Source organism: Aulonocara stuartgranti, assembly GCF_965226115.1.
Source record: "Aulonocara stuartgranti genome assembly, chromosome: 4".
In the NCBI taxonomy this organism is placed as follows: Eukaryota; Metazoa; Chordata; class Actinopteri; order Cichliformes; family Cichlidae; genus Aulonocara; species Aulonocara stuartgranti.
In genome coordinates, this window is record NC_138942.1 from 36,636,124 (window position 1) to 36,649,868 (window position 13,745).

A 13,745-nucleotide genomic window follows, 5' to 3' on the forward strand; every position below is an offset into this window, starting at 1 on the left:
CAGACAGAGAGCTCCATTCAAACTTTGCTGCCATCAGGAATAATTCTTCAAATATAATCATCAGTGTTTGAGCAGTTATGATATCAGGGACAATCTAGACATGTGTGACAATACTGAACATGTCACATGACACACCTCAAACATCATGTGATCCACTCTCAGTCTGCACTTTCATTCATGACTTCAACAGGTTGAAATGAGCTTTGAAGAAACATTCAGTGAAATAAATCTTTCATGGATTCATGTGAGCAGCAGATGAACTTTGTACCAACAACATCTTCAATAACAGAGTCTGAATGAAGCTCAGGTGTTGATGCTGCTCACTGATTGGACGCTTGCTTTCAGCTCTGCTCTCAGTCTTTACTGCACAGGTGAAGGTAGAAAGTGTGACTGGATCTATAGACTGGAAACAGAGAAACATGCTGAACATTTGAAGCTTTGCAGCAGAAATGTTCATGTTACAAATACAGCAGAGCTGATCTGGGATCAGTGTGTTCACACCTGCAGCTACAACAAGGTTTCATGTCGCCACACGTCAGCATGTGAACTTTACTCTGACTCAGTCTGAGCAGTCAGACGGCATATTTTTAAAGTTAACACATCAGCACACACAGAGCTGAGCCCCTCCCACCTGTGCTGAGTTTCAGGTGGAGTCCCGCCTCCTTCCAGGAAGCAGCTCACCTATGTGTCCGTGTTTAGTGTCCAGGTGTGGAGTGGAGCTTGTTGTTGGTGTGAAGAAACTGTAAGTTTGCTTTGTTTCCTCCTTTAACAGTTTGTCTTTAGGAACTTTACTGTTTGTTCAGCTCGTGTTTGATTTCTTCACACAACAAACTGTGTGTGTTTGTATTTCCGGTCTCTCCATTAAAGTCAGTGTGTAATGTTTCCTGGCTAACATCAGCTGTGTGCAGCTTAGTTCAGCACAAATCTGCCGCTCCATAGTTCACGGTAACGGACTCACAGCTGGACCAACGAGGCCGAGTGTGTCCGCCACTCTGAGCTACGTTCGTGTTTGTGTACTTGTAGTTTGTACTTTGAGTTCACTCAGAGCCCACAGAGGACGCAGCGTACGTGATGACGTCACAGCCCTTTACCTCCACTGTGATTAATATTTACACACGAGACACCTGCAGAGCTCTGACGCTAAGCTAGCACACAGCATGCTAACGCTAAGCTAAAGCTAGGCTAGCCAAGAACCCAGAGTGAGGTTAAAGCTGAGTAAACACTGACCCCAGACCAGCACCGTGATAAAGTGAGCTGCTGCTGCTGAACTTGAACAGGTAACAAAGTGATGAGCAGTCAGGCTGCAGGTTTCTACCTGTTCATGTTTCTACAGTAGAATCACTTTGAAGTGTCTTTGTGCTGTTTCATCTTTGATTTGTGTTCATAAACACTCAGAGAAACATCACGTGACCTCATCAGGATCTGTGTTGGTGTGTGGGGCTGTACCTCAGCTTTATGTTGTTACATGCTCATTTGTTCATTTCACACAGTAACATCAAAGTAATGTTATGAGGAGTAATGAAGTAACGTACTCCATTACTTTTAATCAAAGTGTTCTGTGTAATATGTGTAATAATGACTGTTTTGAGTAATGACCAACACTGATCACAACAAAGAGGAAATGCCTCCAACATGCACAAACATTTGAGCCACAACATGCAGTTAATGTGCACAAATGTCTTTGATATGCTGCTCAGTGATGGTGGTGACTGTCAGAGCAGAGCTACTGAGAATCAATAAGTAATATCAATGATGGGATCAGAATCACTAAATTCTTCTCATCCCTGTCAGTATCATACATGTGCTGTATAATGTGATAAATGTAGAGGTGCTGGCTGTTCTCTCACTCTGCTGTTTAGCTGTAAAGGACGCCTCCCTGCCTTTGTCTCATTCATGACCTTTAATAGTCTCTTCTAACATGCAGAGATCTGTATGATCTGTTTCATAGAGTCTAACCAGCCTGTACAGGTAACAACAACAGTCACTGCATCACTGACACACAAACGTCATCTCTGTCAATAACAACATTCATACATGGAATAAAAACACATCAGTGGATCATTGCTGGAGCTGATGTTTGTGCTCCTGGTGCAAAGGCTCTCAGTTTCCTCCTTGAAATAACATCAGTGGTGGGTCAGCGACATGCTTTCTTTCCCTCTCAGGTTTAAATATCTGGGACTCTCCACCGTTTGGTTTTAGAGCTGAAGAAGCTTCTCAGATGAAACGTCTTCCAGAAACTTAAAGACGTCTCCTTTCTCTCCAAGCTCCTTAGATCACATGACCTGGATGACTGAACCTACAGATATATTGACCTGGTTTCATGGTCACATGACAGGTCAGAGGTCAGCGACTGTAACTCAGTTCCTCCTGTTAATGTGAACTCACTGAGTGTTTGTGGTTTACCTCTCAGACTGACTGAAGATGATGATGGAGGAAGAGGAGGACAGAGCAGAGTCTGCAGGGTCCAGCTGTCCGTCTGTGAGGAGTGACCGGTCCAAAGATCCAAATCCAGGCTTCAGTGGTGAACCTGGAGCAACGAGGTCAGAGAGCTGAACTCACTGAGTAACAGAAATAATTCTGCACTGACATTATAATCAGTGTTGACTCTGGTTGATTGTCTGACTGTGTTTGTGAGCTGAGAGGAAATGAAAATGAGTTTGTAACAAAAATCAGTTTTGTCCAGTTTTCCTGTAAAAAGCTGAACTCTAATCTAAGAGGATGTTACTGACAGGAAACAGCTGCATTATCTGCAGTCTGTGTGATCACAGCTGCTTCAATCATGTTTGTGTCTGCAGAGGTCAGAGGTCACAGTCTGCAGGGTCCAGCTGTCCGTCTGTGAGGAGTGACCGGTCCAAAGGCGACGTTCCATACTTCAGTGGTGAACCTGGAGCAACGAGGTCAGAGAGCTGTGATGACTCCTTTACATGTTTGTGTTTCCTGGATAAATATGACCTGAAACATCCTCAGATTGTTACAAAGATTCATTAAAAAGAAAACAATGAAAGAGAAAAGATCCAAATGTTCGACTTGGTCATTTGCTGTTTGAGGACAGTGATGCTCATATCTGTGGGGAAAGTGTGACCTGAGTGGGTTCATGTTTGTCTTTAAAGAACAGAGCTGCTCTGATTCTCTTTGTGTCTGATCTGTTAAACAGTCTGAGAGGTCACACAGAGACCCAGCAGCTAAAGCCTGGATCATACTGGCTGCTGTTACTCCATCAGGACAACACTGAACCACAGTGGTGTGGATGTAGTGGATAAATCCCACCATACTGATGCTCAGAGTTAACCACAGGGAACAAAACCAGATGTTACCTTCAGATTGTGACCTTTGGAGTGGACGATGCAGATTTCAATAGAGAATAAATGTTGTTGTTTTTCAGCTGTGAAGAAAGAATCTAATTTTCTGAACTTAAGAATTTATGATGCTGGAAACAACATGGAGACTATAACACAACATTTCCACTGTGTTCATAGAATGAATGTAAAACTGTCAGACATTCATTAAATATGCAAAATGTCTACAGAAGCATCAGAGGGTCAGACGTGAAGCACTCAGTGATTTTGATCAAATGACTCATCAGTTATTGATCTGTACTACACTGATCTACCACGTTAGTAAAGCTGGTGTTCTGGTGGTGGAGGGAGACTCGGATCATGTTCTGGTTTTGGAGCAGTGATCTGCTGATGGTTCAGTTTGATGAGCTTCTTCAAAATCATCCCTGACATCACCACTGAAAGGACGTCCATGAAAACAGACTGAAAATTACTGATATGTTCACAATCTGAGAGTTTAAAACTTGACAGACTTGATTCAGATGAAGTTATTTGAGCAGAAACTCCTGGATCTTTATCCTGTGTTGATCTAATCCTTCATGGTTCCTCCACAGAGTGGAGCAGCAGAGCTCAGAGGTTCCCAGTGGTCAGTCTGCCCAGCAGCATCAAACACAGCTGGACTCCATATTTATGGTCTGTACATGTACAACAACTACTGTTACATCTGTTCTGTTCACAGTCATCTCCATGCTGCTCTTTGTAGACCAGTGGATCGTCAGTGTGTCCAACATGGATCTGATGTTTGGCTCCATGATTTCAGTCTGATTGGCTCATTCATAAATATTCTGTTCCAGCTGCTGGAGGACAACATCATCACTTTTGTGAAGAACGAGCTGAAGAAGATCCAGAAGGTTCTGAGTCCAGATTACCCAGAATGCTTAGAGAGTCAGAGGAGCAGCAGCAGAGAGGCGTTTGTGAAGATCACAGTGGACTTCCTGAGGAGAATGAAGCAGGAGGAGCTGGCTGACCGTCTGCAGAGCAGTAAGAGGATTTATCTAAAGATTTAAGCTGCTGGATAAATGAGACATTTTCCAGAGATGGAAGATGGAGCAACATGTTTTAAAGATTAGTTCTTTTTGGAATTGAGTGTTTATTTTTCTTCTCATTCAGAACTTCAAGCTGCAGTTTGTCATCGTAACCTTAAATCCACCCTGAAGAAGAAGTTCCAGTGTGTGTTTGAGGGCATCGCTAAAGCAGGAAACCCAACCCTCCTGAATCAGATCTACACAGAGCTCTACATCACAGAGGGAGGGACTGCAGAGGTCAATGATGAACATGAGGTCAGACAGATTGAAACAGCATCCAGGAAACCAGACAGACCAGAAACAACCATCAGACAAGAAGACATCTTTAAAGCCTCACCTGGAAGAGATGAACCAATCAGAACAGTGCTGACAAAGGGAGTGGCTGGCATTGGGAAAACAGTCTTAACACAGAAATACAGCCTGGACTGGGCTGAAGACAAAACCAACCAGGACATCCAGTTCATATTTCCATTCACTTTCAGAGAGCTGAATGTGCTGAAAGAGGAAAAGTTCAGCTTGGTGGGACTTGTTCATCACTTCTTTACTGAAACCAAAGAAGCAGGAATCTGCAGCTTTGAAGACTTCCAGGTTGTGTTCATCTTTGATGGTCTGGATGAGTGTCGACTTCCTCTGGACTTCCACAAAACTACAATCCTAACTGACCCTAGAAAGTCCACCTCAGTGGATGTGCTGCTGATAAACCTCATCAGGGGGAAACTGCTTCCCTCTGCTCGCCTCTGGATAACCACACGACCTGCAGCAGCCAATCAGATCCCTCCTGACTGTGTTGGCATGGTGACAGAGGTCAGAGGGTTCACTGACCCACAGAAGGAGGAGTACTTCAGGAAGAGATTCAGAGATGAGGAGCAGGGCAGCAGGATCATCTCCCACATCAAGACATCACGAAGCCTCCACATCATGTGTCACATCCCAGTCTTCTGCTGGATCACTGCTACAGTTCTGGAGGATGTGCTGGAAACCAGAGAGGGAGGACAGCTGCCCAAGACCCTGACTGAGATGTACATCCACTTCCTGGTGGTTCAGGCCAAAGTGAAGAAGGTCAAGTATGATGGAGGAGCTGAGACAGATCCACACTGGAGTCCAGAGAGCAGGAAGATGATGGAGTCTCTGGGAAAACTGGCTTTTGATCAGCTGCAGAAAGGAAACCTGATCTTCTATGAATCAGACCTGACAGAGTGTGGCATCGATATCAGAGCAGCCTCAGTGTACTCAGGAGTGTTCACACAGATCTTTAAAGAGGAGAGAGGACTGTACCAGGACAAGGTGTTCTGCTTCATCCATCTGAGTGTTCAGGAGTTTCTGGCTGCTCTTCATGTCCATCTGACCTTCAGCAACTCTGGACTCAATCTGATGGAACAACAACAAACTACGTCCAAGAAATCTAAACTATTTAACAAACTAAAACTTCAATCTCTCCACCAGAGTGCTGTGGACAAGGCCTTACAGAGTCCAAATGGACACCTGGACTTGTTCCTCCGCTTCCTCCTGGGTCTTTCACTGCAGACCAATCAGACTCTCCTACGAGGTCTGCTGACACAGACAGGAAGTAGCTCACAGACCAATCAGGAAACAGTCCAGTACATCAAGAAGAAGCTCAGTGAGAATCTGTCTGCAGAGAAAAGCATCAATCTGATCCACTGTCTGAATGAACTGGATGATCGTTCTCTAGTGGAGGAGATCCAACAGTCCCTAAGATCAGGAAGTCTCTCCACAGATGAACTGTCTCCTGCTCAGTGGTCAGCTCTGGTCTTCATCTTACTGTCATCAGAAGAAGATCTGGATGTGTTTGACCTGAAGAAATACTCTGCTTCAGAGGGAGGCTCTTCTGAGGCTGCTGCCAGTGGTCAAAGCCTCCAACAAGGCTCTGTGAGTAAATCTGTGATCATGTTTATTTTTAAAATGTTGATTAAAAGTGGTCATAGATTTCTTCCATGACAGATCCATGTCCTAAAACCATGAGACAGCGTAGTTGTATAGTATAAAAGAAAAAAGGAGAACTTTTGACCACAATATTGTAACTTGAATGAACTTTTGATACAGCCTTTAAACATAAAATTTATGAACAGAATCGGTGACAAAGGGCAGCCCTGGTGGAGCCCATCACCCACCGGACTTATTACTATCCAACGTATTGCCGGCTATGCCAACCAAGCTCTTGCAATGGTTGTAAAAGGATCGAATGGCCATAAAATGTTTCTCAGTTTTATTATTTTCAGTCACATCTGTTTTTGATTATTAACTGAATATTTTAAAATTCAGGCTTTTTATGTTATACAAAACATCATATTTTCTTATGATGTCTTGTATTGATTCTGAAGGAATAGTTTTCATCAGTATCGCAGATACCAGCCTGAATTTTACTTTGTATTGGATCAGAAAGGAAATCAGTGGCATCACACATCACTTACAGCAACTTCAGTACCTCTTCATTTTAATAAACTGGGGGGAGGTGCACCAAGATTCAGTATGAGATAAAGAATTATTTTTAACTGTAAGGTTGGAGAAATCTGTTGTTGGAAATTGGAAGAACAGGTCATCTTAAAAATCACTGCATTGTAGTTTTATTCAGGCCCCTTCAATCTGTGATCGCTGTTGCTTTGCATTGTAAATGCTACTATTACAAAAGTCACAAATATTAGTGTATGTGTGTGTTGTTGGGTAATAAACCAAAAGAACAGAATCTACCAGCACCTCATTGATTTCTGCTTAAAAACAATAAAAAAGCAATAAAGCTCTGATTTGTTTGGTTGATCTTGTCTCCCTTCCACCTTGATTTCAGACTGAGTGGCTGTAACCTGTCAGACAGAAGCTGTGAAGCTCTGTCCTCAGTCCTGAGCTCCCAGTCCTCCCATCTGACAGAGCTGGACCTGGGTAACAACAACCTGCAGGATTCAGGAGTGAAGCTTCTGTCTGCTGGGATGAAGAGTCAATACTGCAAACTGGAAACGCTGAGGTCAGATCAAGCAATATCGATTTTTTTTTCATCAATTAACATCATTTAATCAATTTCATTTGGAAAAAATTAACAGTGTTTATGTTTTGTTTTTTTAATGAATCCATCCAAATCACACTAAACTGCCACATTTGTCTTTTGTAACATGAGGCAATAAGGATTCCAGCATGTCCTGAAACAGTGTTGAAATATTGTAAATGTAGTAGCTCCTCATGGCACCATGAATATACTTTAACACAAGTGTTTCATGTCTTCTTGTCATCCTTTCTTCAGACTGAGTGGCTGTAACCTGTCAGACAGAAGCTGTGAAGCTCTGTCCTCAGTCCTGAGCTCCCAGTCCTCCCATCTGACAGAGCTGGACCTGGGTAACAACAACCTGCAGGATTCAGGACTGAAGCTTCTATTTTCTGCAGTGGAAAGTCCAAAGTGTACACTTGGGATTCTCAGGTCAGGATTCAGTCTTTTCTGATGATGATTTAAAACCTGAGTCAGGTCGATAAATGGCTTACTCATTTACAACAGACATGATTTGTCAAATCACCTTATATCTAACCCAAAGGTCCTGTGTTTTACTACTTTGATTTTTTAGTAAAACACAGGACCTCTTAATATTTATCTAAGAGACCATATATAATTTTTTTCCCTGGATCATGTGTGTACCCTCCTGGTTGGAGCTCCAGCAGCCTGTATCAGTGAATGGGACTTTAAATGAAATTGCTGCCCCTGTCAGGAAGAGGTCTGAGTGACACACAAAACAGAAAATATGAGCACTGCATGTGTCTGAGGCTACTCAGATACAGACCTGAATGAGACACTAACTTTGTCTCTGAGAGATAACTTTTATTATTAAATACACTTCATTTCTCATCTGTGTAGAGAATGTAGAGTTTGACATGCTAATATTACAAAATGAAAAATCACACTGAGTCACAAAGAAATTGTTTTGGAGTATTTATGGTTCAGCTGATGAAATTGTTCAAACAAACCAGTAATTTACACCGAAACAGCACAAGTGAAACTTTTTCGAGGGACTTACACTAAGCTTGTCCTGGTACACCTGTAGAGCCCAGCTTCTATGGACCATGAGCTTAAGTTCTGTGCTGCTCTGATTTATTGCCTGTGCTGTCTTTCAGTTCAGCTTTGTCGAGTCTCTGGTAGGATTTCTTTTACATGACCTGTGTAAAAACAAAACAGGAAACACATTAAGCTGAAGTAAGATGCACAATTTGAAAAATGGGGCACAAAAAATGTTGCTGCTTTCTGGAAAGTGCGTCTAAGAAGACCCAATGGAGAAAGTGAAGAGTAAAATCAAAGATTAAGAAGAAGAAAATGGCAGAGGCAGTTTCTCTTGGACTGCCTGCAGATGGGGTGAGACTCTAGAAACAGGGATGATTGGAGAAAATGCAAAGAGGCCATAGGATAAACCAGGAGATGAATACTCTGGTGTTCTGGGGATAGTGGGAGTGAGAGGGAGAGATGCCAGTAAATGATTTCAAGGATAAATTTGAGAGAATCAGAGCTAAGAAACCAAAGCAAGTGGGGAACTACAAACATATGGACAGACTCATAATTAGGCCAAAGACACATTAAAGCAATTATTACAGGTTTAGAAACAGGGATGGATATGAAGGAGCTTAGCATGAATTTGCATTGAGGAAAGAATAGCAACGAGCATCAGAGGAAACAGTTAGGAAAACTAAAAGGATGTACTGGCAGGAATACTGCAGTACTTTAGGAAGAACTACCGTATTTCCCAGACTACAGAGCGCACCTGAATATTAGCCGCACAAGCTAAAATCAGGGGAAAATCCTGTTTTGTACATACATTAGCCGCACCTGACTAAAAGCCGCAGGTGTTTCAATGTTGACTTATCATATGTAAGAGAATATGCACAAAGCGAATTGTCAGGAAAGAGATGGCTGTTTGGAGACACACCCCTTTTATTAATATTTTGAAAAACAAGTTATGGGTACATATTTGCATAACTTTTTAGGTATATGTACAAGTAGCGGTAATTACAAGTACAAAACATGTACTGTGCTTCATAAATGAGTAACAAATGTAGTACATAACAATAACCTACAGCACACCAGAACAATAGATTCGGACTACCTTTTAGGCTCAGGTGCAGTGACACGGCTTTAACAAGAAGAAAAGTCAGTCATTCACCATCTTCCTGCGCACTAAAACCACCAAAGTCCTCTCCTCCAGTGTCGGAAACAAACAGGCTCAGGGTGGCTTCGTCATCCACTCTCAGCTTCTTTCTTTCGTTGTCACTTTCAAAACCAAAGAAATCCTCGTTGTCAGTGTCAGAGTCAAACACCCTCAGAAGGGCCGTGGCGGTGTCCTCCTCTCCATCATGCAGCATTCAGCCCTTCGAAATCTGTTGGTGATCGTGGATGTTTTCACACTTTTCCACGCTGTCAGAATCCAATGGTGGAGTTGGGCATAACTTGCTTTTTGCAAGTTTATCGCCGCTCATCATCCAGGCCTCCAGCTGAACGGGTAGCGCTACTTTGAAGTTTGTTTTTCGCGCTACCTCGTACTGCACTACGTTGCCTGACGGATGGACATGTGACCAACATACCACTCTTGAACCCCGATCCTTCCGCCAGGCAACGTAGTGCCGTACAACAGCGGAACAAACAAAACAAATCCGCTCATGGACAATCCATAGAAAAGCCGCACCTGACTAAAAGCCGCAGGGCTCAAAGCTTGTGCAAAAAGTAGCGGCTTATAGCCCGACAATTACGGTACACCAGTTCAGAATGTGTGGAGTACAGTTAAGAACATGAATGCAGACAGGAAACAACAGCAGCTGTTGTAAAGTAAATTCAAACTCCTTCATTAAATGCAGCTGGTTGAGTTGAAAACAATGGAGAATGATTGTGTTACGTTGTTTATTCTCTATAGAAATGGAGCAGGAGTGCATGCAGAGCTGGACGTGGGCTGTATATACATGCGTGTATCTGTTTTGTCTGTGAGCAGAGAAAACAAAGCGCTGGAAATGTCATATTGAAATGTTAAATCAGGAAAATCCTGGAGAAGAGGATAGTTCTAATGTTCAGTTTGTAATGTTGAATTCAACACAGCTCTTAAATGCATAAAAATGACTTCACCTGACGTCAGACTGAACAATCGGATTAGCTACTGATATTGATTTAACCCGTTTAGACCTACCACAGAACCAAGTCCGCCAGAGCTTATATTATATTTTTACATGCTGTAGAGCCATTTTTGGGAGCATTTCAAGTTGCTATACATCAATACAACCATTACAGCCTAAATTTTAATAATATGTATGTATTAAGTGCATAGTAATTACATAAATTGCAAAAAAGTGCAATAAACTACAAAAAAATTGAAAATCGTTTTTGTTTTTTTAACATATATTTCTAGTTAGAGAAATTTAAGAGGCTTATCCCTCAAAACTGTAAATACAAAAAAGTTGCACAAAATAGTTTCCCACCTCAGGAAATTTATTTTGAGTGCCTTCATAGTTTTATTTTTGAAATACACCAATTTTTATATACTGCAGGAAAAACGAAAATAAATATTATACTGCAAATTTGCAAAATAACAGCATATGCATCAAAATAAACTATTTCCAGCAGAGCAATATGAGTCCTAAGCATATGTGGAAGGAAACTGTAACCTAGGACAAGCTGATGGCATAAGATGTAAATTTTTTAAAGGGTTAAAGCAAGAAAATATGGTATTAGCATTAGATGCCAATTCCTATTAACCTTAAATTAGCATTACCTGCTAATGGCAGTCTACTTAGCATTAACTCCTCACTAATGTAATGCTAATCCACATCAAATTATCTTTAGCTTTAGCATTAGCTGCTAGCTTCAGCCTACCTAGCACTAGCTGCTCACATTGTTAAAAGGGAAGAGAAAACGATATTAGCATTAGCTTGTAATAATTATTCACCCCTAATTAGAATTAGCCACTAATGGCAGCATACTTAGCATTAACTCCTCACATCGTTATAATGCAAATGATGCTAACTTGCATTAAATTAGACTGCTGTTATTAGCTAATGCTATTTAGCAGTAGCTGCTCACATTGCTATAAAGCAAAGGAAAACGATATGAGCATTAGGTTCTAATGCGTATTTGCCTTAAATTAGACGTAGGTGGGCAGCACGGTGGCACGATGGTTAGCACTGTTGCCGCACAGCAAGAAGGTCCTGAGTTCAATTCCACCATCAGGCCGGGGTCTTTCTGTGTGGAGTTTGCATGTTCTCCCCGTGTTTGCGTGGGTTCCCTCCGGGTACTCCGGCTTCCTCCCACCGTCCAAAGACATGCAGCTTGTGGGGATAGGTTAATTGGATAATCCAAATTGCCACTAGGTGTGAATGTGCGAGTGAATGTGAGTGTGAATGGTTGTCTGTCCCTGTGTGTTAGCCCTGCGACAGACTGGCGACCTGTCCAGGGTGTACCCCGCCTTTCGCCCTATGACAGCTGGGATAGGCTCCAGCGCCCCCCGCGACCCTGAAAAGGATAAGCGGAAGCGAATGGATGGATGGATGGATAGACGTAGGTGCTAATGGCGGCCTACTTAGCATTAGCAGCTCAGATGTTGTAATGCTAGGAAAAAGAGTGTTAGCATTAGCCGTTCACAATGTTATAAAGTTAAGGGAAATAGTGTTAGCATTAGCTACTCACATTGTTAAAAAGTGTTAGCATTAGTGCATAATGCTAATTCACATCAAATTAGCATTAGTTAATAACGGCAGCCTATTTAGCATTAGCAGATAATGTTGACCTTGGCCCACTGGAAAAGTTCAGAACTAAAGATTTAGGAGTGTTTCTTGATAGCTCTTTCTCGTTTGAGAAACAAATGAATTCTGTTATTAAAACCAGCTGTAAGGTTTATATTGTTGATTGTCATTTATGCTTAGAAATATTTACTCATATATGCTTAGAGTTGTATAATCGATTGCATGATGATAGAGGTTTGATCCTCAGTAGTCTGTAAAGACTCTGTGTGCCTTCCAGAGTGCTCTGGCATGCACACACCACTTGGGGCCATGAGAGAGGTCGTACCCTCTCTTACTGATTTATGGTGTAGGACAGGGGTCTCAAACTCAATTTAGCTGGGGGCCGCTGCAGGCAGAGTCTGGGTGAGGCTGGGCCGCATTAGGTTTTCCACAAGAAAGGCATGGTTAAAAAATTCCAATCCTCTCAAATCTCTTTTTTTATTTTTTAACACAAAATATTAAAAATAAATAAACAAATTAAGAATTAATAAGAAAATCAATCAATCAGTAATACATAAATAAAACAATAATAAGATATTTTTAGTCAGTGAACTTGTGTGTTTCTTTCAGTCTTCTATATCTGCTGTATTTAGATTGAAATGTCTGTATTAACAGTTCTATAACCTTCTTCTGAACATGAATGGAACACTGTAGAAAATGAACTGTTCTTCTGAACATGGCTTCTCTTGCCTACTCCTTGCTGCTAGAGACCTGGCAGCGTTTCCTCTCGCATAGCCGAGCCAGATTTGGCCTGAGGGAGGAAGCAGTTGCGGCCCTCAGTATGTCTTGAAGATGATCATCCGTAAGTCTGGACCTGTACTTGGACTTATTGAAGTTCAAAGTGGAGAAGAGCTTTTGGCACAAGTATGTGCTACCAAAAAGGCACATGGTCCGCTTGAACATTCGGGAAAGCCGAGGGAAACTAGGGCTCAATCCTCTCAAAAATTGTCCAAGCTTGTCTGCTTTTCCACTCACCTCCCTGAACTTTGCTTTGAGTTCAGAGTTGCACTGAAGCTCAATGAGCTCCATTTGAAGCACAGAAGGGGCATCTTGCACATCAAAGGAGAAGGGGTCTGCAAAAATGTGAAAGGTGGCTCTGTGTGTCTTGAAGTCAGCAAATCTGTGATCAAATTCCTCCTGTAGCCTCAAAATGACATCAACATACTCGTCAGCACTGAATGGTGTGCCTGCATCCACGAGTGCCTTGCATGCTGGGAAATGGCAAAGGTTTGTCTGAGAGAGCTGAGCTTTCCAGAGCGCCAGTTTTGTGGAGAATGCTCTCACGTTGTCATAGGCAGCACTGACAAGTTGCCCCTGGCCTTGTAACGTCTTGTTCAGTACATTAAGCTCATGTGTCATATCAACAAGAAAAGCTGAGTCCATGAGCCATTTGGGATCAGTTAGCACAGGAACACTAACTCCATCCTTCTCCATGAAGGCTTCACTTCTGCTCTCAACTCAAAAAGTCTCTTTAATACATTTCCCCTGCTGAGCCAACGTACCTCAGTGAAGTCGAGCACATCCCCATATTCTGACTCCATTTCCTCTAAAAAAGCACAGAACCTTCGGTGCTTTAAGCCCCTGGATCTGATTTGGTTGATGCATTTCACAACAATAGACATCACATTGTCAAACTTCAGGC

At 42.2% G+C, this 13,745-nt stretch overlaps 1 long non-coding RNA gene and 1 pseudogene across 2 annotated transcripts in view; both read left to right on the plus strand.

Moving 5' to 3' along the window:
• The window catches only part of LOC309705064, a 111,470-nt gene that overhangs the window by 56,342 nt on the left and 41,383 nt on the right, over positions 1 to 13,745 (plus strand). The window lies entirely within an intron of this gene.
• LOC309704932 (protein NLRC3-like) overlaps positions 633 to 13,745 on the plus strand; it is an 18,990-nt pseudogene continuing 5,877 nt past the window's right edge. Inside the window, exons 1-8 of the transcript XR_014280868.1 lie at positions 633 to 742; positions 2,411 to 2,540; positions 2,796 to 2,897; positions 3,890 to 3,968; positions 4,130 to 4,316; positions 4,446 to 6,247; positions 7,161 to 7,334; positions 7,608 to 7,781. The product of XR_014280868.1 is annotated as a protein NLRC3-like (transcript). The remainder of the gene's footprint in view (positions 743 to 2,410; positions 2,541 to 2,795; positions 2,898 to 3,889; positions 3,969 to 4,129; positions 4,317 to 4,445; positions 6,248 to 7,160; positions 7,335 to 7,607; positions 7,782 to 13,745) is intronic.